The 26,101-nt window shown below is 45.3% G+C and overlaps 1 protein-coding gene across 3 annotated transcripts in view; it reads left to right on the forward strand.

Annotated features, from left to right (window-relative positions):
• The window catches only part of PRICKLE1 (prickle planar cell polarity protein 1), a 57,323-nt gene that overhangs the window by 18,909 nt on the left and 12,313 nt on the right, over window positions 1–26,101 (forward strand). The window contains exon 1 of one of the 3 annotated variants that reach the window (XM_065743433.1): window positions 23,513–23,764. The exons of 1 other annotated variant lie outside the window; for it this stretch is intronic. The gene's annotated coding sequence lies outside the window, so the exon portion shown is untranslated. Of the gene's footprint in view, window positions 1–23,512; window positions 23,765–26,101 lie in introns of those variants that run through there. One more of the 3 variants, XM_065743434.1, reaches the window with a different exon arrangement.

A 26,101-nucleotide genomic window follows, 5' to 3' on the forward strand; every position in this document is an offset into this window, starting at 1 on the left:
GTGGAAACTTTGTATTGCCAGCCAGCATTGGGTACTGTTCTTATGTTGCTTTGTTTTAATTTAGATACATAGACTATAAATAAAAAATAAAATAAAAAAAACCATGAGATGTGTTTGTGCAATTAACAAATGCAGAACAGGCCACACATCTTCGTGTAGCCAGCTGAACTGTTTCTTGATCTCTTTTGCTCCTGCACTATGTGCTGATCATTTTTATATTAAAAAAAAAAAAAAAATTATACAAACAGAGAGCAGAGAAGGCCTGGAAGATAAAGCCAGACTGTCCAGCCGCAGTAAAAAGCAGCTTCAGACTCGAATTGCAGAGATTACTGCAGCTCAGAGGTTGGTAATGCATTCTTGTACTGTATTCTTGACTCTGAGTGGGTACTGTGTTGAAGTGTGGGTCCCAGCTGTCAAAATCTTCCCCAGATTTCTGTGTGCAGGAATGGCTGGAACCTGGAGAGGCTGGATTGTCTGGCTCTTTTCTTTTTTTCTTGTTTTTCAACCAACTTTGTTTCCAATCTGGTCTGAATGCAATCAGTTATCTGTAGATAGCAAGCAGTGACTGGCTATGAATAATGTCTGTGTTACTTGAAAGTGACATCTGTGACTTGCCAGACAGCCTACGTGAAATGCTTCCAGTCATGTAGATGTTGCTCACACTTTCCTGTAGGAGAGAACCATGGCCCTAGCACGGGACCTAAATGCTCTGCTTCACTTCATCCACCTCAGCCATGCATTACTCTAGCCCAGAATCCACAAACTGGGGTTTTTGTGCTCCATTCAGAGGGTGCCCAGGCTGCTGTGGGGCCACAAGCCCCTCCTGCTTCCAGCTGTTGCACCTCCTTCTGTTGTAGGAATGATGAGACACGGGAACACGAAAATACTTTAGAAATGTTTTGACACTTGGTAGAATATTTACTCTACGAGCTTGTGTATCAAGGTCAGCTCCTGAGGGTTTCATAAAGAAAGCTAAGACTTGGAACATGCAAATCTTTAGAGTGCTTAAATGGCCAGTAGGTCACTGGTGGTGTGGCTGGAAAGTGTGCTGTAAGACTTCTTAGCCTCATCCGCTAGTAAGGAGGGAACTGAAGGAGCATTGCTCATTTGTAGCAAGTGAAAACATCAGAGCTAGTTTCTAAAGCCTTGGGTCCTTCTGGAGCAAGGGGAGGGGGATATACAGAATAGTCTGGTTGGAGGGGCAGCAGTTGCTCAGTCTGGAGAAGATAATGATGATGGATTGCTCTCCCTGCCATGACTAGTTCTGTGCTCCACTGTATTTTACTTCAGCCTGGTGGTTCTGGCATGCTTCCCTGTGTGCCCTACTGTGTCTATGCTTGTTTGTAGTGTTATGTTTACAGGATCGATTTTTGCAACCATTCAGAAGAGAGGAAATAAAAATGAGTGGGGAAAAGTAACAAAGATTATTAATTGAATAAAAATCAGTTGTTTATTTGTGGCCTCTCCCTCTCACATCTGTTAACAGTCCTAAGCGTTGCCTTAACTAGGAATCAGTTCAGAGGAGAAAGTTTGCCTGCCATGCTCCCATCTTTCCCCTGGGCTGGTAGAAAAAAGAAAATGACTCAAGTATGGGTTGTAGAGATACTGTGTGGAGAAGTTATTGCAGAAGAGTTCTGATAGTGACTTTTGTCTAAGAAGCAGTAATTACAGCTCTGAAGCCTACTGAAGTGTGATATTTTTACGCAAATCCCCAATGCAAGATAATTGGAAAATTATTGTTAAACTCATCACGTTAACTTTAGTCTTAGAGACTGAAAAGAAAATCCCCAGAATGTGCTATTACTTGTTGTTCTGCCAATTGTTCTTGACAGCTCAAGGTAACTGAGTTTAGCCGTCCTTGTGTTACGCCTAAAGAAATCAGACAGGATTGGGGAAGTGAGATGCCTGATAGTGCTGGCTGTGTTTGCACGCAGTTTATCTCCTGGCCCATTCTGAGGTTTCTGTTAAGAACAAATGAATGAAAGTTGACTGCTGTGTCAAGCCAGCAGGCGAGGTTTAGGGTTTGGGGTGTTTTTATCACAGAATGGCTGTTAACTTCATGTCTACACTCTAAAAATAAAGTATTTGCATTCAGTAAGTTCTGTTTACTGTCTAGCCAGGAGATGGCTCTGTCTAACCGTTCCCAAGGGACATCAGCTTTCTGAAGCTAGAGATAATTGGTATTCTTTGGTAGAAGTGTGCTTTAAGTGCTGGTGTTTGCATGCATCTATTTCATGAATTTCAGCATACCTCTAGGGAAAAGTTTGAACAGGAAGGGATCTGAACAGTTAAAGTAAGAAAAGTGGATGCATTTGGACATGCTTTCCTGCAGCTGAAGCTGTTTGCAGAAGGCCAAGGTAAGCGTCTTACAGTACCTGGAACCTGGCTACAAAAGCTGGACGAGCCTCATGCAGTCTTCTTTCTGCCCAAAACAGCCTTTGGAGCTTTTTTTAAAGTAGCTAAAAATATCAGGCATAGTGTTTTAATTTCTTTGCAAATGTTACTGAACTCAGTGGCCACTTCTCTGATCTTGGAATAAAATGACAGTGGTACCTGTTGGGTGACTTTGTACCGTGGATATTTCAGTCCAAATCAACTCTTTGCCAGCATTCCTAACTTCTAAGCAGAACAAATGCTGAAAAATGTGAAGTAGCTGGAAGCGTTGCTGTAGTTTCCTCTTAGGATAGCTAATACTCTTTGGATTTTTCAATTGAGAAGAGAAAAGCAAAACGAAAACATTTTAAAGATCCAGTAAGTATGGCAATATGATTGGCAGCACCTATTCTCTTGGAGTAGGTCTCGGTTTAGGACTTAGGACTTTCAAGTGTTGCTTGGTTTCCTGTTTCTTTATTTCCTGCTTCCTGTGTAGACGAGGTTATTTGCATGTTTTTGATAATAAGATGCCTTTGTGATCTGGAGATAAGAATCTTCAATTATGCAACAGTTCTGGAAAACCCTGATTAGTAAATATGAATAAATATGGCATTATTATTGTCTCAGCTTCTGAGAAGCTGAGCTTCCAAAATGGTTGGTTCTGATTTGGTTGAGAAACATCAAAACTCAGTGCTTTTCCCCGGGGCTTCATGGAACCGAGTAACTTTTAGGCACACAAAAATGGATGCATTGTTAGGATGCTCTGTTTTTCTGAGACTCGGCACAAATATTTATATAGTAACACTTAAATGTTTGACTCCTTTTAGTATCATAATGGCAGATTGGTCTTCTGCCTGTGTTTTAAAATGAGACAAGCTATGAAGGTACAACACCAGTATTTACTTCCTTTCTGTGGTCCAAGCTCTATGAGGGAAGACCAGACTAAAAGCTTCTGAGAACTGGCTGGCTTGCTGTAAAACACCACTGGCTGTGTACTTGAGGCACTGCTGTAAACTCATTTAAATATGTCAGGGAAGTGCATTTCCATACAAACAGATACAGCAACAGTTACTTTTCTACTTCCCAAATGTTCGTGAAACCATAGTCTGATTGTAGGAAGCTAATTCTGAGATGCAGATCCCAACATAGGCTGTGGGTAGACTGGGAACAAGTTGCAAAGGTGAACTGAAGACACATTTTTAAAATTTTCTCAATCCCTATAAGGGTAAATCCCAGTCTTCCAGTCTCAAGAGCTGATTTCATCAGCTCGCATTTACAACAGTACAACATGTACTCTCAAAGAGAAATAATTGTACTTTATTTTTTTCCCCCACCCTCCTTAATCCTTGTAGTTCTGTGAACTGCAAAGTAGGATGGTTTAACATCCTTATTACCAAGCATCTTAGAGAAGGGAGGGATGGGCAGGTGGGGAAGGAACAGCTACAATCATGGAAAGATAAGTTATTCCCAACTTCTGGCGCATCTAAGCATTATGGAATCTAGAAAGCAGACCTAATAGGCTTTTGTGAATCTCTTTGATTTACTTCTAAGTCTTGTAACTCCATGAGAATTAATAAGTGCTGCTTTTAATGCAGCACTGCATTAGTAAGCTCTTCACTTGAGATGCACAACAGCTGGTTGTTGAACATGTAATTTTGCCAAATTTAGAACAAGAGATTTAAGAAAAAAGCTTTTTCTTGTAACTTGTGCATGTATATAATTAGTAGCTTAGTACCATCTTAAACTTTTCCATCTGCATGATTGTTCTTTTGCATTACATAAGTCTCCAAGAACAGGTTTAATTACCTAATTAAGCCTAGGGTTATTATTTCCTGTGGAACATTTTAATTACAAATAAAATCTGAGGTTGAAGTATCTTAACATTGAAGGAGAAGGTTTGTCCTAAGATTTTACAGCCATTTATGCTGCTGTAACTGAGTAAATGTTTCCATATGAAACCCTGAGGAGCAGGAATTCTTGTTTACATGCATCTACTCACTCAAAGTAGCCTGCAGAAGACATTTTTGAAGTTGTTCCCAAGCCATCTTTGCTTCGTACCTTGAAGAAGTAGGCCTAAAAATGGTTGTGTGTGAGTAGTACGTGTTCATTCAATAGCTGTTTCTAGCCTTAGGTGCTAACGGTATTGCATTAGTTACTGTGATCTTGATGGAAAATGGTGGCCAGGTTCTCCAAAGCACGCGTTGTCGACAGCTTATAGGACCAGGAATGGGGTTCTTTCAAAACTTACATTATTGAAATATCAAAATATACTAAAATATACTTTATGGTTAACTAAAAGGCAATTCTCCTTTTAGGTGATTAGGTTTTTCTTCGTAAGATGGAATTGCATACTGACACTTTCTCCAGGTTTCAGGTTTTCAGGGAAGAGGTTGAGCTTTCAAGTAAAAACCTGGAGGCTGCAGCACATTCTCAGTTGTTCAGCGTTTTGACTTTTCAAGAAAGCAGTGCCACTTAAAGTGGAAAGATGCTGTCTTCTTCTCACAACCTTCAAGAAAATCCAGTTCAAAATCCTATTTTTTTCCCCCCTGCTTGTTTAGTCAGTAACAACAACAAGAAAGCAGATAATGCTGTGTTTACAGCTGTGTCACGAGAATTAATGCTGGTGCAATTACCTGAGCTGTCTGTTGGACAAGGTCTGAAACTTCAGAGAGAAAATGATTGGAAGCAAAGAAAAGCTTACTCAGAGAACAACGCTATTAACAGGGACTCCACGGACTGCTTTTGTAAAGCAGGGGAAGCTGCGTTCTCATTTCTTGAGTGGAAGGCAGTGAAACAGATGGACCAAGTGGTTTGGCAAAAGCAGGAAGTTCAGTTGTTGGAGAGGATTAGAGTTTAGGAATTTCGGTTTAGTGGTTTGCACACACCCTTCTGAATATTTACTTATTAATTTTTTTTAATAAGGATGTGGTTTGAGATGTAGGATTTCTTGAGGGGTTTTTGGAGGGAGAGGGGCGGCAGTCGTGCTTGGCAGTTTAGTTCATATGTGCTTGATGGTATACACTAGAAATACAACAACAACAAAGCTCCAAAGATGAGCTCTAGAAATCTCCCTTCTGCTGGGGGGGAGGGGGGAAGTTCTGCAATTTGTTTGCCTTAGTGAGGAGAAACGTGGTCGCAAATACGTGCCTGCACTCAGGCTTTGCAATGACTGGAAGTGCTCTGATGGAAGCAAACCAAATCATTGTGACACTCACCAGGATGAGCACATGCTCAGTGAGTCTATCTTCAGTGTGCAGTAAGAGTTTAACCTCCTTGATCTGTGTTTCTGAAGCTTTATGAAGTAGCAGCTCTGTGGACGGTCCTCAGTGCAAGTGGAAGATGATTCTCTTCTCTTTTGACAGTCCATGTCTGGCTCAGAGCAAACCAAGAGCTGTGCCACCTGGCTGCAAAGCTGGTACTTAAGGGGAGTTGGCAATTTGAAATAAGCTATGACTTTACACAAACATTTAGGGTCTAGCCATAAAACTAATATATATGTATTTTTTAAAAAGGTACAACAATTTAAGGCTTGTTAAGCTTGGCAGAGATTTTAAGCTAACTTTCAGGTCAAAATCATCGTGCACCCACACAAACAATTATGAAGAAAATTATCTGAAATCTATTTGCATGAATTACTCTGGAAACAAATTTTACTCAATACGGAATGAATTATTCCACCATAAAATAGATGGAGGTACTTCTTAGAATAAACTACTTTGCATCTTTTAGCTGTCAGCTTGCTCTTTTAAACTATTATTACTTACTTGTCTCAGCCTGCCCACTGTTGTGTCCTTAAGTGCTCTGGAATTGTCTTGCCTGGATACAGTCTTGCCTATCTGTGTATGTACTGTGGAGTGTGCATGTACATATGTTTACATGTGTGTATGTTGTACATAGGTATAACGAGTGTGTCTTTGTTGTAGCTCAGTCTCTGCAACCTCTCCATTTCCCAGTGGAAACTCAGGGCTTTTTTCCTCCCTGTACTTCTGAGTTTTGGCCTAGCAGTAGTCACTGAGGCATTGAGAAGACTTTGTTTTACATCTTTTTAAAATTAAAGGGGGAATGCATCTGGTCAGCATTGCAGTGAAGCTGTGAAAAAACGAGATGACCTTGGGGCTGGAAATTGTAAGGCCCGTATTGCTGCTTTAAGTATAGGCCTGGGTGTGGGGCAGGCCCTCCTCTTGCCAGGCAGGCAGCCAGGATTAGCACTGCCATCACAGTGTGGTTGAGAGCTGAAGCCCCATTAGGCCTTGAGCAGGAGGAAGTCTGATGCACCGCCCTGCGGCTGTGCCAGGCATCCCTCGCTCCTGGGCGGAGCTGTGTGTAAAGCTGGTACATTCCTGGTGGAGCAGCCCATTTTCTCTAACCATAGCACACCACATTTCTCAGGCTTGCCTTCTCTGAAAGCTCTGCCAAGAGGCCTGCTGCAGGGGTATCTCTGCTGCAGGGGCAGCCTCTGGAGATGCAGGTGGTGTTACCAGCCCTGCCCCAGTAGCACTGAGCACCTGCAGTCCCATGGCATGGATAGAGCCTGCCAGGTCGGGACCTCCAGCCCATGTTCTCAGCACAGCAGGGTGTGCGCAGTAGCAGCAGGACATGGAGCTGCTGCCCTGCCCTCAGTGCTCAAGGGTAAAGCCCTCCAAGTGGGCAAAGCAAAGAAAATGGGACTGTACTGCTTCATGATGAATCCTTTAATACAAAGGGAGAGGGGACTGAAGAGGCAGCAATCGTGTGTGGCCAGACCTCACTTCCAATCACTCTTCACTCTGCCTAAGTAGTTCCAGTGATTTACATGGCTTAATGGAGGTTGTCTTAAGTTGCCTTTCCCTTCCTGTGTTTTGGCCTTGGGCTACAGGCCTCCCTGAGAACCTTTCCTCCTGATTTCTGAGCCCCAGCTCAATCTGCTGTTGTTGGTGTTGGCTTCTTCCCAACGCTGACAGTGCTGACTGTGCTTCTTATTTATCCCATTGGACACCATTAAAATAAAATTCAGAAATCATTTTTAGGCTGTTCAGCAGATTGGTGCTGTTTGTATTTAAAGCTGTCGTGGTCTCACCCATATGCCAAGGTTTCATTGGAAGCAATAATCTTTTGAGTTTACTCTGACTTTAGGAAGTACTGAAGTCCTATTTGAAACCGCTTTACTCTTCGAACTTTATATTTTTCTGCTTTTGTGTCTTTTTTTTCTTTCATAGAGCATCTGTTTCTGAATGCAGTATGTCTGTGTTAGCTCCTCTGCCCACCTGGATCCCCCCTCCTGCTGCTGGCGATCTCAGCTGCCCAGTGGGATGGGGAAGGAGGTTACTTGATAGATCTCTTCCATCTTTCAGCTGCCAGGAGAATGGTGATTGACCTCATCAGCTTTGACTTGGAGCATTTCTATACCCCAGATGCGTGTTCCCAGCATTCTCTAGTTGGCTGCCCTTCCTTGGAAACAGAAGCTGAGGGGGAATGTGATAGAGACACCCAAGTTCAGCAGCACAAGAGCTATGTAAATGTGACTGTGCTGATGCTGGCTCAAGCTGAATATCCAGCTGTACTGCATCATGTGGATTTATGAGCCTGAGTCTCCACTAGCTCATGAATCTCTCCTCTTGATCTGTTGCTTGATGTAGGCACGCACATCTCTGCAGATTCCTGTTCAGGGCTCCAGGCTCAGATGGCTGAAGTTTTCTGTATCTTAACATTTCCAGCACTGATTTCCAGCTCTGACTGGCACAGGGCCCAGCAGCCGTGTCACAGAGGGCTTGTTGCCCAGTGCCTTGTTCTCGTCACTGACTTGATTTTTGAGTCATTTCAAAGTTTTGAACCCTCTCAGTTTTTGGATGGACTGACCTGGTCTTCCTCTTTGAAGTGTTCTCCCAGGAAAAAAAAAAAGTAGTCTGTTGTGAATCTCACAACACAAAGGAGGATGTAAAACTTTGGTCATCTTAATGCCATGAAATAAACTCTCAAGCAAGGCTTTTCAACAGGGACATGTGAAAGAGATGAGCAACAGGAGAAAACATAAATGAGTGATGATGGAGTAACAAGATAATGACATTAATATTGAGATTGGCTCTTCTAGATGAGCAGTGTTTAAGAAAACCTAATCCATGAGTTCCTGATAAAGCCTTGCATACTGAGTCTTGCTTTGTTCTGTTTCCAGGACAGTCCTGGCTTGCTCGTATTACAACTATAAAGCTGGGCATGCAGTATTTTTAATAAATACTTATTCCTGTATCTTGATTCAGTAAAGAGATATTTCAGGATAATATGCACACTTCAGAATCTTATTTCAGGGTTCTGTTTCTTTTTCCTCAAGTAAGGTTACAAGATGAGAGAGTGTAGTGCAGTTAAAACCATGTTGTCAGGGAAAGCCATGTAGATAGGAGGTGATGAGATCTTGACTAAGCTTTTCAAGGCAGAGCTGTTTTGTCAGTCAGGTTCCTGTTTGTGTGCGTGTTGGGGGAGTGGCATTAAATTAACTGTTCTCCATGAGTTAAAAATGACACATGCATCTTATCCCAATGTCCTATAGCTTGTTGCTATAGAACTTGCCCAAACCAGTGGACAATAGCATGCTGACTAAACACCCTGTAAATGACTCGTTTTAGGCAGACTTGTGCAATGTGTGTAGCAATTCATGACTCTGGAGCGTGCATAGTACTTACTAAACCTGAAGTATTAATAGCAGTGCAACGCTAGCTTTTTTTTCTTCTTGTAAAGTCTATTCAAGATTATTAGATCTCTGAGGATCATGGGCCATATTTCTGTAACACTGGCTAAGAATTTGTCCTAGAAAAAGACATCTGTGTGTTGCATCTTAAGTGCTAACAGATGAGAATGAGTGGATGGACTGTGGCACCTACTGGAGGAGTGGGCCCATCCTGTGGCACAGTTTCAGTGCTTCCCATGGCTGAGTGCCACAGTGGCTGGCTGGGGAAGTAGAGTCGATATTTGACTGAAGCATGTGGCAGAAGTACAGGCTGTCTCCTGAGCAACACAGTATATTTCAGAAAAGTGGAGAAATGAAAAGAGGTGTGCTGACACATCCTTGCTCTGTACAAAGCTTCCTGGCTAATGCCTCGGTAACAAATTATTTCACCTGCTGAAATAAAATTGCTGTGCCAGTAGAACTATATTTCTGTCAGTTGTATTCATGTCCTCAAAATGATACAGCTTCTTAATCTAGACAAAGCCTGAGGTGGTGCTTGAAATCAGGTGTTATGAAAAAAAAAGACAGCAACCTAAATAAACAAAGGAAAAGGAGGCCACTGACCTTGTTTCCAGAACCAGCCTCATGCACTCCATTGTTTCTCCTTTTCAATGTACCAACCTATGTCCTACTGTATATTTATGAGTCATGTAACTTCTACAGGACACGTCGGGCAGGTGACCTGAAATGTAGAGGGGAGTCCCTGTCCTAACCCAAGTGTCCTAACCAAGTGTGTTGTCAATCAAGGATGCCCAGTAAGAAGAAGTTAGTCTTAACGTTTAAGTTTTCCTCTTCAAAATGTGTGCTAGTGGCTAAGCTGCCAGCAGGACCGTCAAGTTGCACTCACTTGCCTTTAAGATTTCTGAATATATTTAATAAGAAAAAACAAGCAGTGTTTTTATTACAGGTTACCAGCATAAATATTTAAAACATCCCCTATCTCATTCCTCTAATCCCAAAAAGATTGCTCCTCCTAGAGACTAGAAGGCAGGTACTCATGTTTGTAAATAAAAGATCGTCTCAGAGATCAGAGAACTGTGTGTTTTACTGCACCCTGTGACTAATTGAAAGATAATGCAGTAGAAAGGGAGGTGGGAGGAAGGGGACAAAAGAGAACAAGAAAGAATACATGTGCGCAAGTCAACCACAAGCCATATTTCTCTGCTGCCGGGGGCATGGAAGGGGAGGGTTTATAAATGTCAGTTAGCTGAGATGGAATAAAGCCCCGAGACAAAACTGTTCATAACCTGCACATGAAATCAACCTCAGCCTATCAGCAATGGAAGTTAAGGTCTTATTCTGCCCCTGTAAGTTTTATTGAAGCTGCAGTATGGCTTTGGTCATGGGCATGCAGTAGGAAATGGCAGTGTGTCTGGCTCAGCCAAAGGAGCTGCTGCAATGTGCAGTGCCTTGTGTGAGTGGATTTGCAGCTCTGCTGGGGTGAGCATAGTGTGTGGGGATCCCTTCTGGGCTCTGCTACTGTGTGCTAACTTGTGGGGCTGCAGGGATAGGAGAGCTTTCATTTGCATCCCATTCCCTTCTTAACAGTGTTTGCATAAACTGAGCAGCTTTCCAATCGAAAGCTTCCTTTTCCCTTGTGAGGATGATATTTATTGTGAGCAGAGTGAGTGACCAGGAGGAATTAAGCAAAATCAGAGCAGACCTCCACTGAAGACTGAAACTAACCCCTAGGTGAGCTTGAAGCTGTTTTCTAGAAATAAAATGTAATTTAATCATGCTTTATGTGTGTTTTCAACCAGCGCATTAGGTTGATGGCCTTGATTTGCTTTGGGTCATGTGTTCACTCCTATGTGTAAACTGTGGCCTGCTGATCAGACAGGAAATGTTTGGGGCTGGAAAGCTTCCTGTGGTGTCCTGATTCATGTGAAAATGAAGCTCCTTGCTGTTGCAATCTTTCCTGGCGTATCTTGTAGGGGTGTCTCCAGGGTTGGGAGCTAACAAGTCAAAGGAGCTACACTGCAGACAGCCTACAGAGACCGCTGGGCTCTGTCCAAAAGATGCTGCTCTGGCCAAGCAGATGGTTGGCCTGAAAAACAAGGCAGGAGCTTTGGGACATTTCTCCAAAAGAAAAGTGGGGAGAGAACTGAGTGAAAAGGAATTTTAAGAGATAGATGATGTGCAGATTTCTTGCTCTCAACTGAAAACATATGGTTTATGGCCACGAAAAGGTCACGGATCAAATACTGGAAGTAGCGTGAGGCTGTTGGTCATCTCAGGTCTAGGTAAAGGTGTGTGCATCCAGCCCCAGTGCAGGCTGGCAGATGTTGGATGAGCAGGTATGCTCCTTTAGGTCTATGGTCTGTGTCAGATGATCCTGTGGAAACTAGGGAGTGACCAGCTGCTCAATGCTGACCAGGCCTGGTCTTCTCAGGTTCACTGCACATAGCAAGAGAGCAACCAAACCCTGTGCATCCCTAATCAGTAGAGGGAGGGCTGGCTCTGCTCCTGTGCAGCCTGCGGGGTGGGTGCTGCTGGCAGACAGGCAGCTATCAGCAGATCTGCTCAGCTGAACACCCCATCCTGCCAGTTCTCTGTGGTGTTGCTGCTGTCCCCGTGTTTTCTCCTGCTGCAAGGAAGGCTGCAGGGTTGTGGGGTGCCAGCACGTTCCCTTGCGTTGGCGCCCTGCTACAGCAGGTTAGGTGAACCTCCTTATACAGTAGCTTTGTTTTGTGGCTGCACGCGGGCTTTAAGTTAAAAGCACTGCTGGTCCGAGCTATGTGTGTTATGCCGTTTGCAGCTGCTGTGCTGGGCTGTCTGAGGGGTGCCATACTGGGCACAGGCCAAGGCTGGGACACGCACCAGCGAGGCGAGGGGGAGATGCCACAGACCTGTCCTTCTTGGTGGTGTACCTCGCAGCGCCAGGTTCGGGGGCATGGCATTGATTACATACATACCTGTCAGGTATTCTGAGCAGTTCTGGGCGAGCTGGTGGAGAAGACCAGAGAGAGCCGATGGAACAAATGTGGTCAGGAACTCTGCAGTATTCAGCAGCTTCACCTGGGAAGACACCGAGAGCTGATTTAGGAGTAGAGGCACGGGATGGGTTTGCTGCCCTTCACAAGTCTTTATTCCCTACTTTTCGGTTCCCCATTGAAGAATCCGACCTCTGCATGAAAAAGTCCGTCGGACAGTGCTGGCATAGAGCACTGGGCAAAATCAAAGCGTTTACAACATCTATATCTTTGAAGTGCCTGCTTAATAGTGCCGTTGTCATGCCGGTTGGAGGCAACACTTCTCTTTGCAAGTGAAAGGCTCAGCGGAGCTGGCTGATAAGCACTGGTGCCCCGCTGTGAAATTGACCCTTTGAACTGGGAAGAATCACTCCAGATAAGCACATAATGGAATTTTTATCTGGTCTGGCTTTTTATTGCAGTGTGTTTAGAGTTGCCAGTCTTTCTATGCAGCAGAAGCATTTTCTCCTTAGCTCTTGTAGAGGTGTGGGTAGCACAATAGTCACATTTTAAAGATGCTGCTTGCAGTCTGGGAAGAAACAGCCACGTCATTCCTGGCTCTTACGGGAACAGAAAGGAAGCAATGACAATATAACCTAAATAACAAACGTATGTTGATTTAAGGGCCAAACTTGTGAAAGGCTGGGCTTCCGAAATCCCAAGGGAACAGAGGAGTAGCAAGGATATTGGTAGTATTGTTGAAGGGCAGATAAGTTCTGTTACTCTTATCTATCATGGATTCATTTGCCTATAAAAATATAATGTCCCAATATTTGCAAGCAGAACATGGCTAAGCACTGCGTTTCTTCTGTATCAGAGAGAATCTGCTTTTGTTTAAAGCAGGGATCGTGCTCTTTGAGGTTCTCCTTTCTAAGCCATAAAACAGAGCCGTTAGACTTGTAGTCTCAAATCCCAGTACCAAAAGAGCAAAGCAGAGGGCTTCAGACTTGACCTGGTGCTGAGGTTTGCAGTGTGCCTTGGTCCTGCCAGGCCAGGAAGCCGAGGCCTGGGTGCTGTGCCAAGGCTGCTGTTGTCCAAGGGGAGTGTTTGAATTGTCATGGTGTGTCTAAGACCAGGACTGCTGGATTCAGCACGTGTAAGCTGTTTGGCAATACAGCCCTCTCTGGCAGGCAGCACGCAGAATACAGATGGTTTCAGTTTTGAAGCTTGAAACAATAACAGAATATATGGTTCTATTAAGTACATTGATCCAAACAGATCCATCTTTCCGTAGAATAAAAGGGAATTCTGAGGGATGGTGTTGTGAAGCAGTGTGTGAAGGGAACGTTGCTCTGAGTAAAAATTCATCAAGTTCAGGCTGATGTTTCTCAGTGTCAGGTTTCCCCTTCGGCCTCCCTGAGATACTGGTGGTGAAAAACCTCTCAAGTTGTTTTATCCCACTTAATTGCCCTTTAAAATGTGCTTGCTAACAATATAGCACCACTGTGCTGTATTAATGAATATGTAATTTGAAGGAGGGGGCAGGGGCTGACATATGGTGAATACATGCTTTAGTTCTGGGAAGCACATGATTTTTAAGATAAACAAAGCTGTTTCCTTATCCTCAGCATGTACTTATTTTGTTTTACTGATAATGAGAAAAAATTAACACTGGTTAACATGATTGAAAACAATGGTATTCTGTGAGATTAACGTCTGTTTGAATGCCATCGAAAGTCTTTTTGCTTCTTTGTGTTTACTCAAACTGAAGTTCACTTGTGTGTAAGTCATGTTAAAAAAAAAATCATCCTTGCTCCGAAGAGCGGTTTTAAATCTCTCCAATTATGCTTTCTTTTCAATCTTGTAGGGGTGTTGGGGTTGGTTGTTTTGGGGTTGGCTTTTCTTGGAATTATTTTTTATTTTGCTTCTCAAATCTGCATGGCTTAGTAGTGTTTTCATTAAAAATTGGATTGGTTTCTGTCAGAGTTTCCAAGTAATACAAGGCTGCTTCAGTGTTGTATAACGTGGACGTTTTGCACTGATGTTTGCAATAATGACTTCCAGCGTGCAGGTTGGATTAAGTCATATTTCAAAATTTTATCAAGAAACTGTTGTGAGCCAAAAAAATGAGTGAGGCAGCAGTTATTCTGCCATTATACGTGTTAGAAGGCTTTGAAAAAGTTAGTACAAGACTTCACATAATCCTGAGACTCCATCTGCCCGGGCTGTGTTTCCTTTAGCAACATGGCTCTCTGAGAACAGTAGTTGGAATGGCCAAACCCATGTTGCATTGCCGTGCACTGTGCACCCCACTGCACCTTTAATACAGATGTTATTTCTCTTTGGTCTGTTGTCTTTTTTATTTCTGTTCAGTGTGTCTGAAATACTGTGTTGGCCAATGTGGGTAATACTCTTGCATCTGGAACCTGGGATGTTGTGTGCACTGGGGGAATACACAAAGATGTAAACATATGCTGCATGGTTCAAAGCCTCTTTGAGCCAGTGCTGGAGGACTGTGCAGGCTGGAGAAGGTCAAACACAGCTCTGTAGTTTTTTGCCTCATGTAATAGAACAGTCCATGGCTTTCCCTTATCCTACATGCCATGTCCAGGAGTGATTGTCAAAAACACGCTATAGAGTGAAACACGGTAGGTGACTGTTAGGCTTGTGTCTTGGCCCTGTTCAGGAGCAGTTTAGTGTCCTTTCTATGAAAGGAGAGCTGAGAAACTCCAAATGCCCCTTGGCTGTAGTGGTAGGCAGTACATGGTACTGCCCCCGAGGATGGAGCTACCACAGTGAATCTCGCTGAGAGCTCGTGGCAGATGTCTGCCAGGTCCTCCTGCTCCTGTGCCACACAGACTGCTCAAGCCTCTCTGCCCCCTCGTTGCTGTGCTATGATGTCCTCCTACAAAGCACAGAAAACACTGTGGGTTGTTTTATGCATATTCTGGCGTTTAAATCTGTATAATTCACTCTGTTTATAGCTGCTGTGTCTTTTATTAAATCTCTATTGATTTATTAATGCAAAAGTTTTCATTCTGGTTTGATGAGGTGGTAGTTGATACAATTGCTTCTGCTTACAGTAACTAAAAAAGTGTAGAGCTTGGCCTCAGGTAGTCACTGTTGTCCCAAAAGAACTAATGCTCGCTCTTCAAGGTGCTCAGTCTTCAACTGAGTGCTTAATTATCACCGTACTGTTCAGGGCGGAGGTTGGCCTTCTCATTGATGGGATTTGCTTTGGATTCTCATTGAATGTTGTATTCCATGGTGTGACACACAATATGCCCTGCAGTGTGTCGTGCACCATGATGCTAATCAATTCAGTACCAAAAGAACAGAGCAGCTGCTCTGCAGTCAGCATGTCTGAACAGTCCTGCACGCAGCAGGATATCACTTAATTCACGCTAATAGATGAAGAACTGGCCTCATAGCACTTATGCAAATGAGGCTAATGATTAGGGAAGAAATGCAAACTAGTTTTCATTTATTCATAGAGATAGGTATAATTATATACAATAACTGGATCCAAAAACTGAATCTTTGGCATTTAGTTGCTGATAATACAAAATATGAATGGCTTGTTGAGTTGTCTCCTATGAAGTTAATAACTTCACAAAGAAGTTACAGTATGTGTGTTCTTAAATTTGCATTGAGAGAGTTGCTTAATGAGGAAAAGCTACAGATAATTGCATCTTCTGAACCTACCTCAGTCATTTTCACTGTGTGGTAACGGATCTCTGTGGAAATCCAGTGCTGGGAGAATCAGTGTATTGATTCAGCTTCTTGCCCTTACTGTGTTAGCTCCACTGTCTTCTGTGGATCAAAGAGAAATCAAGAGGAGGCAAGCCTTCCATTGCAGTTGTGGCAGCTGAGTAATAAGATCATAGTTAGGTACAAAGGTCTTATTTCAGCATCTAGACTGTAGAGAGCTACCCACCTTCTTGTAATTCTCCCAGGCATTCTTCTTCTTCCTTGTCCATGAAATCTGTCGCTCCTCTTGGATGTGTGTCATCTCAGTGGTGCAGCTGGTGCCACTTGATCACCCATGCCTTGAAGAATTAGTCAGCTATGGCAGTGTACTGTAGTGGTATCAAGCAAGAGTTGATCAAGCTGCATTTTTAGCAAGTCATCATCTGCTGGGGTGCTTTGGACAGTGCCAAGAACACACTTCTGAACCTGTGCTGTACTACAAGCTAGTTTTGGCTATGCAGATGTTCTCTAGTCTTCCTGGTGTGATGTGTAATGAAGAAGCAAATCCTAATCTCATTTAGAAGAGGAAGGGGAGTAGCACTTGAGGCTCTGTGGTCTTAACACAGTGTCAGCCCAGGTTGGTGTGGGCTCTTGGTATTTTCTGTGTTTTGATGTAGTGAGAATATAATACAAAAAAATACATAAAATTCTGTGAGATCTGGTTTCACTTCCACTGAGCAGGGAACTCTCTGGACCTTTGCAATGGTAACTGGGTCTTGCCAAACTTTTCAGAATGTCTAGTCACCATGCTAGGAATCATTTGAGTATGGACTTGCTAATTTAATGGTACACAGTTTTGTTTAGAAAGCAGTTGTAGTACTCAAAACAAAGTCTGGATTCCTCATTTGGTAACTTAATTCTTATTAATGGAATTGTAGCTAATGTAACCAGATTGCCTTTTAAAAAAAAAAAAAAACTTTTTTTTTGTTCTTAATGTCTCGTTCTGTTTAATGAATTCTGTTGAGATCTTATTTCTGGGAATGGAGCTTCCGCCTTTCAGGAAGTGTATACAGGACATCTGTCAACCACCCAAACCTAAAAAGTGACCCTGAACCATGCCTCCACCTCTGTTCTTTGTTGCAGAAAGAGTTTCTTGCTTTAAAAATTATCTGGTGTAGATTTCAGAGTATCCTCCGAAGAGTAGAGTTCTCGTTAACAGTGTTGGAAGAAAGGTCCAGGGCAGCTGTCAATTTATTGTATTTACAAAAACAATGTAATTATCGCTGACTCATTACTTCTGTGTGTGAGGGAAGGAGGATTGTGAAGGAGTACTGCTGAAGAGAAAGTAGATGATGACTGAGGAGGGAGGGATGCGTGTGTGTAACACAAAAATCCAAAGATTACATCAAGTTGGAGAGTCGTGTATATAGCTGTTGTGAAATATTTATTCTCATCTTTCTTCTGCTTACTAATTGGCTGGGAGTTAAACTTGTCTCAGCAATAATTGCTGTAGACATGCAAGCAAGTCAGGAAAATGGGTGAGTTTAAAGGTACTGAATTGTCAAAAACTAACTCTGAACATAGACATATGACCAAGACTTTGTAAGGCCTCAGAACATGACAGTTGCTGATTCTCAGACCTGAAAAACATTGTCTTGACAAATCACCTATCAGGTGTATCTGGAGTCATGTATGGCAGATGTGACACTCAGAGGCTGTACTTAATAAAGCCTTGTTTGTCACAGTGTAGTTTTGTCTTGAATTTTGAAAGAAACACTTTCTTTCAAAACCTGTTTACTGAAGCCTTATGTGATGGGTAGGTCGCATATTTTTCTGCTATCTCACCCTGAAAATGATTGAATTTCTTCCTTAGAAACTGCCGAATTGAAGAAATTAATCTTGAACTATCTTTGAGAAAGTGTCTTGACACTTGAACAGATTTCCTCCACCTCTGACTCATAGCAATCCCTCACTCCATAGTGACTGAGCGTAAATATGCTTTTTAAATGGGGGTGAGGGGATCCTGCCTACTCCAGAAGCATGCATTGTCTGTGTCCATAGCTTGCATTGCCACTTGCTCACTTCTATTACATTCTGGTACTCTTTTTAAGCTAGGCATTTGTACTTCATGGCTGTGTGTCCAAAGGAATCCATCTTCCTAAGAAAGAAAAGCTGGGACGTGCTGACATGTCCAGGTGGGCGTAGCTTAAAGCTAGGTGGCTTCCAGCAAACTATCAAGTGTCAGGTAATGTCAGACAGTTGCTGTTTCAGCAGCTGACAGTACCAGAAGGACTTAAGGATAAATGGATGCTTGTACAAAGGTCACACACGTCAAGGGTACCTGCTGAGCGTTCTTAAAACAATCTCAACTTGTTCTGTATACCACCTACACATTACTGCCTCCTCTACTTCATTACTGTGAATAAAATGTTTGCTCTGTATCTTCTTAAGACCACAAATCTTTCTATGAATACAGTTAAGGACATGTATTGGGGGCTCCAGTCTTGTCTGTATTAATGTCATGTTGGTGATGAGGTGAAGCTTGATGTTTAGGGGACCTAAGGTAGTTTTCCCTGTTATAGTTACACAATGAAGTGTCTTGTAGTTTGTGTGGAAAATCTAATGCCTGCTAGCAAAAGAACATCATTAATGTGATTTCTATTTGAGCATTTGTTTAACTGAAACCTTCACTGTTATCCTGCTGAAAATCAGGTATAACTTAACAGCTTGCTTACTTGAATGGACATCTTGGACTTGAACTCCTGAGTGTAATCTACATGAGGAGAGGAAAAGAGTGTTTTTAAGTCTCCACCACCTCACTAGCTATGTGGAGAAGGGAATACATGGAGAAGAAATACGACTCTTTCTAATAATGCCTTTCAACTATGTCTCTGCTAGGTCTGCCTGAGCTTGTTGTCAGGTGGTTTTTTTGTGTGTGTGTGTGTGTAACTGATGTGGTGGCACTTGTTGGCTATTTTTTAGCTTTTTTTTCCTCCTCAGTTCATACCTGTGTATCCATAATCCCAGTGGAACTTGGCAGAGAGAAATGCTGGTGAAGCTATCTTCCCTGGCTTCTGTTTGATGTGGTGCTGATGTATCAGTGTGGTGGTTATAATAGCTAGCTACTGACCAGGAGCTGGACCATCCCTCTGCTTACCTCCTGTCCCTCCCTTATGCTGACAGTTGTGCTCAACTCGTCCTGCAATAAACCAGTTCTGGGAAAGAATTAATTGTACTTCAGAGAGGAAAAGAAAAAAAAAAAAGAAAAAGGACATACATAACCTCCTAAATCAGCAGTCCATAATTAAGTGAAAAGAGTTTCCCAGTAAACAGACTGAATCATAATCCTCCTAGCAAAAGAGAAAGCAGTCATAAACTCTGCATGTTTGCACTATATTCTACTTGGTTATGCAGTTAGATTAATGTTAGTAAGGTGAACTTTGGACTGAGGGCAAACCCCCTTTAATAGCAATTTTGCTTGACCAGGTCTGTAAAATGGGGGCTGTTTTGGTGCCTGTCTTAGGGTAGTTGGGTTACATGCCATAGTTACACTGGGAAACAAGACCCTGGGATTATTTTTTTCGCAAGGTGCCAGCTTATAGAGATCTATAACACATTCAAGAAAGACATGGGAGTGAGGGGTAAAGTCTTCACAGCTCTCATAGAATTAACTTTACATAGAGGATATCGTCTTATTTTAAGGCAGATGCAACTTAAAGCATGGAAACTCACTGTACAGCTATGGATTAGTGTCTGTAGAGCAGGTGCCACTTGGATCCTGCTTAGTCCATGGCGAGCCTTCTTAAGCACAAAGAAAAAGAGATCTTATAGAAATCAAGAAAGCTGCAATAACAGAAGCAACGGTGTGAACTGGCTGGATAGAAGAGCAATGCGTGTCTGCTGAGGTAGAAGCCTGCCCAGCCTTGAGACGGATGTTTTAGTTTGCTGAGCAAGAAGTGAGAGGATTATTCCTAGTCTTGCCTGACTGTAATGTGACTAATTATTTACCAGTTGTTTTTTCTGTGCAGAAGACTGAAACACATCTTTTTTTGGTGATGCCTTTTAGTTGTTGCATGGCCTTTGGTCTTGAAAGCCCGTACCTCTGGCAGTCTCTTTCTTTCTTGCAGCTGCTTTACTGAAAACCAGCACAGTACTAATGCGTTGTTATCCATCGGGCGTTTTTTATGTTCTCCTTACATCACTGACTTCCTTGAGGATGGCCTGTGACTTTCATTCAGTGAAATAAGCTAAATAGTTGACCCAGTCATTGTTTGTCCCATGCGTTCGTGTTGTACTGTTTTATACAGGTTTCAGAAAATGGCCAATAGCACAGTGCTGGCTTCCTAATGCAGAGCCTGATAGATTTTCCTCCCTCCCCAGTTTTACGCAGTGGGAGGTTACCACTGACCTTTGCAAACTTCATCTTCCGTTTACAATTTTCTCTGGATGTAGCACTGCAGCAGTGGCAGGAATCCTCCGTATCAAACTTGAGGTTTGGTTTCAAGGCAGGAGCAGGCCATGCATCACCGCAGCATTTACTCATCCACAAAATCATGCTCACTTAGAGCCCAAAGTTCATTTTAAAATATTAGCTTGTCTCCTTGCGCAGATGCCTCCTGTGATAAGCCACCTTCTAGCAGAAGAGCCCCACAGAGTTGATAGTGTTTCCTTTTTTAATCTAAATCAGTTTCCAAACCAATTTAGATGAACTGTGACGGCTTCTTTGGAGGCAAGGCCCGAGAATAGAACTTGACACAGATAAGATTGATATCATTCATCAACCACATAGGCTTTGGCATAATAGCTGGCTCGAAAGTACCTCAATAAGCAAACAGTGCATTAACACCAGCTGTGCAACTCCTTCCACATTGCACAACGGTGTTTGTGCCGGCGTGTTATTAAAAAGCCAGGCGGTGATTCCACCCTGCGTCAGCTCTGCTACAGGCAAAGCATTACGGGCACATGTTGTTGCAAGGCACTTGGTATGCCTCATACAGCCTGGGAAATGGGGTGGCAATTAGCTGGGGACACTGATGCAGCTGAGAGGCCTGCTGGTCCCTCAGGAGAGGGATGCTGGCTGCAGCGGTGTCGTGGGCAAGACGTGAAGAGCTGTCAGCTCGGGCAGTTCCTTGCTGTGATAAAATCAGGTTACTGTCTTCTGAAAGGCCTGTGGGGGTTAAAGGTTTCCAGGTTCCACAACAGACCTGTTGGTTCAGGAGCAAGTCGGAGCCTTATCCAACAAGGACAGACATTTTAATGAAACTTTGAATTTTTTGCTGCTGAAGCAAAGTGGAATCGGGGCTTTACAGGGCGTTTTGATCACAGACTGTAGGAGCACTAAGAAGAGGAAATAAAACATCTTGCTTTGTACCATCTGCAGGCCAGCAGCAGCTGGGTGGTGGTCCCCCACCACTGCCTCCCACTGGGTGCCCCAGCAGCCATCCTTTAGCGGGTGGAAGTGTATGTGAGCATTCTTCTGTCTGGTCAGGCAAGAGACACTTGGTTGGCTCACTGTTTGCTATCTGATGCTAGTGTTTCCATTGGATATTTTCACTTACTTTCTAGAGTTGCGTTGGGCATTGTGCCCACTTTGCCAGAAATAAAGCAGGCAGGGGGACGCAGGCTGAGATCGCAATGAATGCAGCAAAGAAGAGTGGAAAGTGAGTGCCCCAGCTCAGTAACAAACTTGTGCAGGGCAAAAAACCCTCTTCCTTATTTTTCTACTTGTTGCATTTCCCGTGCAGGCATTGATTTCATCCCCATATCTCTCCCTCTCTGTTGCACATCACCTCTTGACAGACGGCCTTCTACAGAGATGGCTTTCCCCGTATTTACTTGAAAATTAGCAAGGATTCAGACCTGAAGACATCAGAGGTGCTGCTGCTGTGCCCTTTCCAACAGGGTAGAACCAAGCAGTGACAGAGTCGAGTGGCCTTAGCACACCAGTCACCACACTGGCCTGCCATGTGTGAGGTATCCCCAAGCAGTGTGTGGCAAGGAGCTGCTGTGCTGCTGCTGTCTGCATGGACACAGTCCCTCAGCCACCTCCCTGTCCTGGTATGGCAGATATCCCCTCATCCACATGGGAGCCACCATGGATGGCACATGGTGCAGGGAGGAGGAAACCAGGCTGAGTGGGGAGAGCATGTGGAGGTTTCACCTATGGCTGTAGGTGCAGAGTGGCACAAAGGGGTGAACTTGCTCTGGTGATCCATTATGGTCCTCCATCCTTTGGATGTCACAGGGAAGTTTTTCACACAGGGAGTGGTGAGGTCTTTGAGGAGGTGGGCCTGGTCTTGCTTCCACTCACCTTCCTGCATGCTTTCACCTTTCAGAGCTGACCCGCTTCTTTTTCTTTTCTTAATAAATGAAGAGATGAGATGATGCTTAATTAAAACTCTTGGCGTGAAGGTGGTGATCATTAATGGGTGCTGATGTAGAGAGTGGACTCCTCTGTTTGTCCATAGAAGTAATCAGGTTTGAGCAGTGGGTGTTTTGCCACTGTCCTACCCAGGGAAACTGCATCTAAAGCACACGAGGTTAATTAAGTCCCTGCTCCTTGGTCTCTCTTCCGAGACTGCCAACAAAGGCAGCAATTACCGGGGTTATCTCAAGGGATGTTCTGTGAGGTGGATAATTGCGAACTGTTAAAGGCAGCTGATACTTTGAGCAAATTTCATGCAGGCCAGAGAACACACGCGGCCTGGTCAGCGGTAAAAGAAAGTTGTTACCCAGACTAAATCTGTGCTGAGACCTTGGGGCAAACGGCTCCGTATCCATTACAGCTCCCCTGAACCAGCCACTTGTTTGAAGAATTAGCTCTACCCAGCCGGAGCCAAGAATGTGGAACGTGCCTTAAAGGGCAACAAGGTTTGTGCTTGTCTTTTTTAGCTTCTTTTCTTTTCTTTTCTTTTCTTTTTTTTTTTTTTTGGAGGCAACTTCTATAGCACAGTTTATGCTCCAGATAAAAAGTGCATATGCCATTGTATTTGTTGTGTAAAAAATAAAAAGCCATAGCAACGCGGTCGCTCCTGTGGAAGGAGCCTGAATCAAAAGATAGCGGAGAAACCTGCAGAGGCCTGCAGAGGGGGGAGTTAGGGCAGTTGATTCCTTTGCCGGACATCGGTGGGTGTGATGGCGATCCAGTGCTCGAGCACTGAAACACAGCAATCTGAGAGGGTAAGAAGAGACTCGGAAGCAATCGACTGTTTGAAGGTGCTTCGCAGCGCGCTGTGGTGTGTTGAACAGGAGCTGCACTGGGTTTTTCTCCGCTGGCGCATCAGAATAAAACCCAGGCATTTCATTCGCGCGAACAGCAGTTTCACAAAGACCTCCCGGCCACGTTGCACGAGGTCCTGGCCTCGCGATGTCGAAGCGCGCTGCCCAGAACGCTGATGAGCGTCGAGTGCTGCGGGCGGATGCTCAGCCGGCCGCCAGGCGGTTGCGAGGCCGTGCGAGGCTGGGTGCAGGCGGTCCTCGGCGGCCCGGCGTCACCCCGGGATGCCTTCCTCCCAGGGGCCCGCTTGACGCGTCCCTGAAGGCGGGGGCACGCCGCTCGCTTTCCGTTCCTTTTGTTAACACAATAGTTTTCCCGTCGTTATCGGCCCGTGTGCTCGCGGAGGGCCGCGGGGTCAGCCCGCACAATGCGGGGCGGGGTGGGAAACCTATTTCCAGCGCTAACGCGGGCGAAGCGCCGTCGGTTAAACGCGGTTCCTCGCGTTCGCGGCGCTGAAATTCGCCTCCGCGTCCCCGGAAGGGGGAGGGGGGGGGGGATGCCGAGGGGAGAAATTCCTGCCCCGTCCCGAGAAGGGGGGGGGCGGAGATGGGCGGCGGCGGAGTGGACGCGCCCGCCCCGACCCGCAGCCCCGGGGGAAGGGCGGAGGGCAGGGGCCGGCCGGGCCCGGGGCGGGGGGCGGCCCAGGTAGCTCGCAGCGGGCGGGCCGAGGAGGGGAAGGAGGAGCCCCCCCCGCCCCTTTCCTCCGGCTTGTGCCCGGCGCCGGGGGAGCCCCGCCGCAGCCCGAGGTGAGCGGAGAGCGGGGATGCTCGGGAGGGAGCTGCGGGACGGGGCTCGGGTTCGGCCGGCGGAGAGCAGGTAACGCGGGCGGCGGTGCGGAGCCGCGGGAGCGGGGCCCGGTCCCCCCGCAGCACCACCGGCCGTCGGAGCCGGCTGTCAGAGGCCACGCGCGGAATTGCGTCCTCCCAGCTCCATCCAGCCCGCTGACTTACCGAACCCCTTCTGGACGTGTTTTCTCTGGAAACTTGTCTCAAACGAGGGCTGTGAGCCCTTAACAAAGAAGGGTGTTGTTCGGGAGCCAACAGGTGACGGAGTGAAACCTGAGCGTGTGTGTACATTGGAGTAAAGTCTGGCCGCTGTTTAAAATAGAATGATTAAAAAAAAAAAAAGAAAATCAATGGGAGACTGTAGAAAGGCGACAATTCTTTCTCGCTGCATCCGCGCACCCCGTTAAGGACGGGGGGCATTACCCGAGCGCGCTGCCCCCGACGCCCCGCGGGGCTCCGCTCCGCCGCCGCGCCGCGCCCGGGGGAAAGGGGCGAAGCTCCGCGTCCGCTCCCCGGGCTCCGTGCTGCCGTGCTAACGAGCGGCTCCGACGGCAGCACTGCGGCCGCGTGGAGACTGTGCGGCCGTCCGTGTAACGGCTCCGTGGGGACGGCGCTCCCGTGGGTCCCGTCCCCACCGCCGCCGCGTGCCGCTCCGAACGCGCTTTCAGGCGGCACGGCCGCGCCGAGCAGGTGAACGGGCTGCCCGCGCTAATCTTAACTCGTTGAGCCGTCGTTGTGAACGGGGGTGTGTGCGATACGCATCTCGCACCCCCTATTGCCTTGTTAACAAGCGTTGTAACAAAAAAGAAAAAGAAAAAAAAAAGGTCGTTAAACAATTTGCCCTGCAGGACGGAGTAAAGCAGCGGGGGGTGGGCGAGGAGATGTTTGTGTAACCGAGCTCGCAAATCGTGACCTCTCCTATCTGGTCAGGGGTGACAGCGGAGCGTAATCAGTGAGCTGGAAATCCTAGCGCGAGGATAACCTCCCACCGGCGTCTGAGTTTGATATCCCCGTGCTTCGTGCGCCAGTGGGTTTATAGCTGGGGCCGTAGTTTGCCTTCGCTTCTCCTTCTAAGAGCTCGGTCCTGTATGGCCGTTGTAGCACATCAGTGGAAAAAGAAATGTCATAATTGCTTTTCTTTTTAAATCGAATTTAGCTGTTTAACTCAGTTACGCTATTCACAGCCGAGCTGCCAGCAAACATCCCCTTGTAGGCCACGAAGCCTTTCTTGAGAGGCGCTATCGGAGCAAAGCTGAGACCTCAGAACGTTCCGCAGGATTTAGAAAAGCAAAACAAGACTTGCTGTGTTGTATGGATGTCGTGGCACGAGAAGAAAGAAGACCACCTTTCTACTCATCCCTCAGAAAGCGCTTATTTTTTCAGCTGTTGTTTACGTTCATCTGAGTCCTCCTTAGGACGCAGTCATTTCCAACAGCTTCACTTTGAAGGAGCGGTGCAGTTGAGGGGGTGGGGGAGGAAGAGCTGTGTAGCTTGAAAATGCAAACCAACTTACGCTGCAGCAGGAGAGGAAGGAGAACTTCTAAACAAGTAATTGCTAAAATAGCTGGGCAAATAGCTCGCTGTTAGGCTGGGTTGTTAGTAGAAATGTTGCTGTGAGCAACAGCACAGTGTTTGCAGCACGGCCATGCTGCTTTATGACGTACTGTCATTTGGTTTATAGCGGGCTCCGTATCAGCACTATGGTAATAACCTTTTTCTTCTAAAGTGAACGCTGTCCTTTGAGTCATCTCAGCTTGTTGAGATTTATGCACCCTGCTTTAAACATTGCCAGTCACCTTATCTCAGGAGGAGCACCCTGATGGTGATGTTGCTTCTTACAGCTTGAGGTCAGGTGTGTTTCTGCTTTGTTCCCTACCATTGGTACTGCCAGCCCGTTCTAGGAGAACGGGTCTGTGGGCCTAATCTGTTCTTACCATTCAAAACAGGTAAAGGTGATCCAGGCAGCATCAGTCTTGATGGAAAAGCAGCACATCCAGTCTCCAGTGAAAGTCTTGTCTTTGGAGTTAGGCAACTGTTCCACGTTTACATAGCTTTGGCATGCTTGAAATCCTAACAGTACCCAGCGCTGCTTTTTGCCACAAGGAAGTAGCACGTAGTTTTAGTGCTCAGAAATCCTCTGGAAAGCTAGCAGGTCTGCACAGGGTCACAGTTCTTTATTTTTCTTGTCAGCTGGAGAAAGCCAGGCAGAGCAGCTCACCTGTGATCCCACAGAGAGGCCTTAGAGCAGTCCGTGCTGAGCAGTGCCACGGTTATGTGGTGTGCTGGTGCCCCAGGGCTGCAAAACTCACGGGCTCCCTGGCTAAATGGCATATCAAGTTTGCTCCTTGCTGCTGTGGTTGAGGTCAGG

Source organism: Cyrtonyx montezumae, unplaced genomic scaffold (assembly GCF_038088225.1).
Source record: "Cyrtonyx montezumae isolate F1298 unplaced genomic scaffold, pur_monq_1.0 scaffold_3, whole genome shotgun sequence".
NCBI lineage: Eukaryota > Metazoa > Chordata > Aves > Galliformes > Odontophoridae > Cyrtonyx > Cyrtonyx montezumae.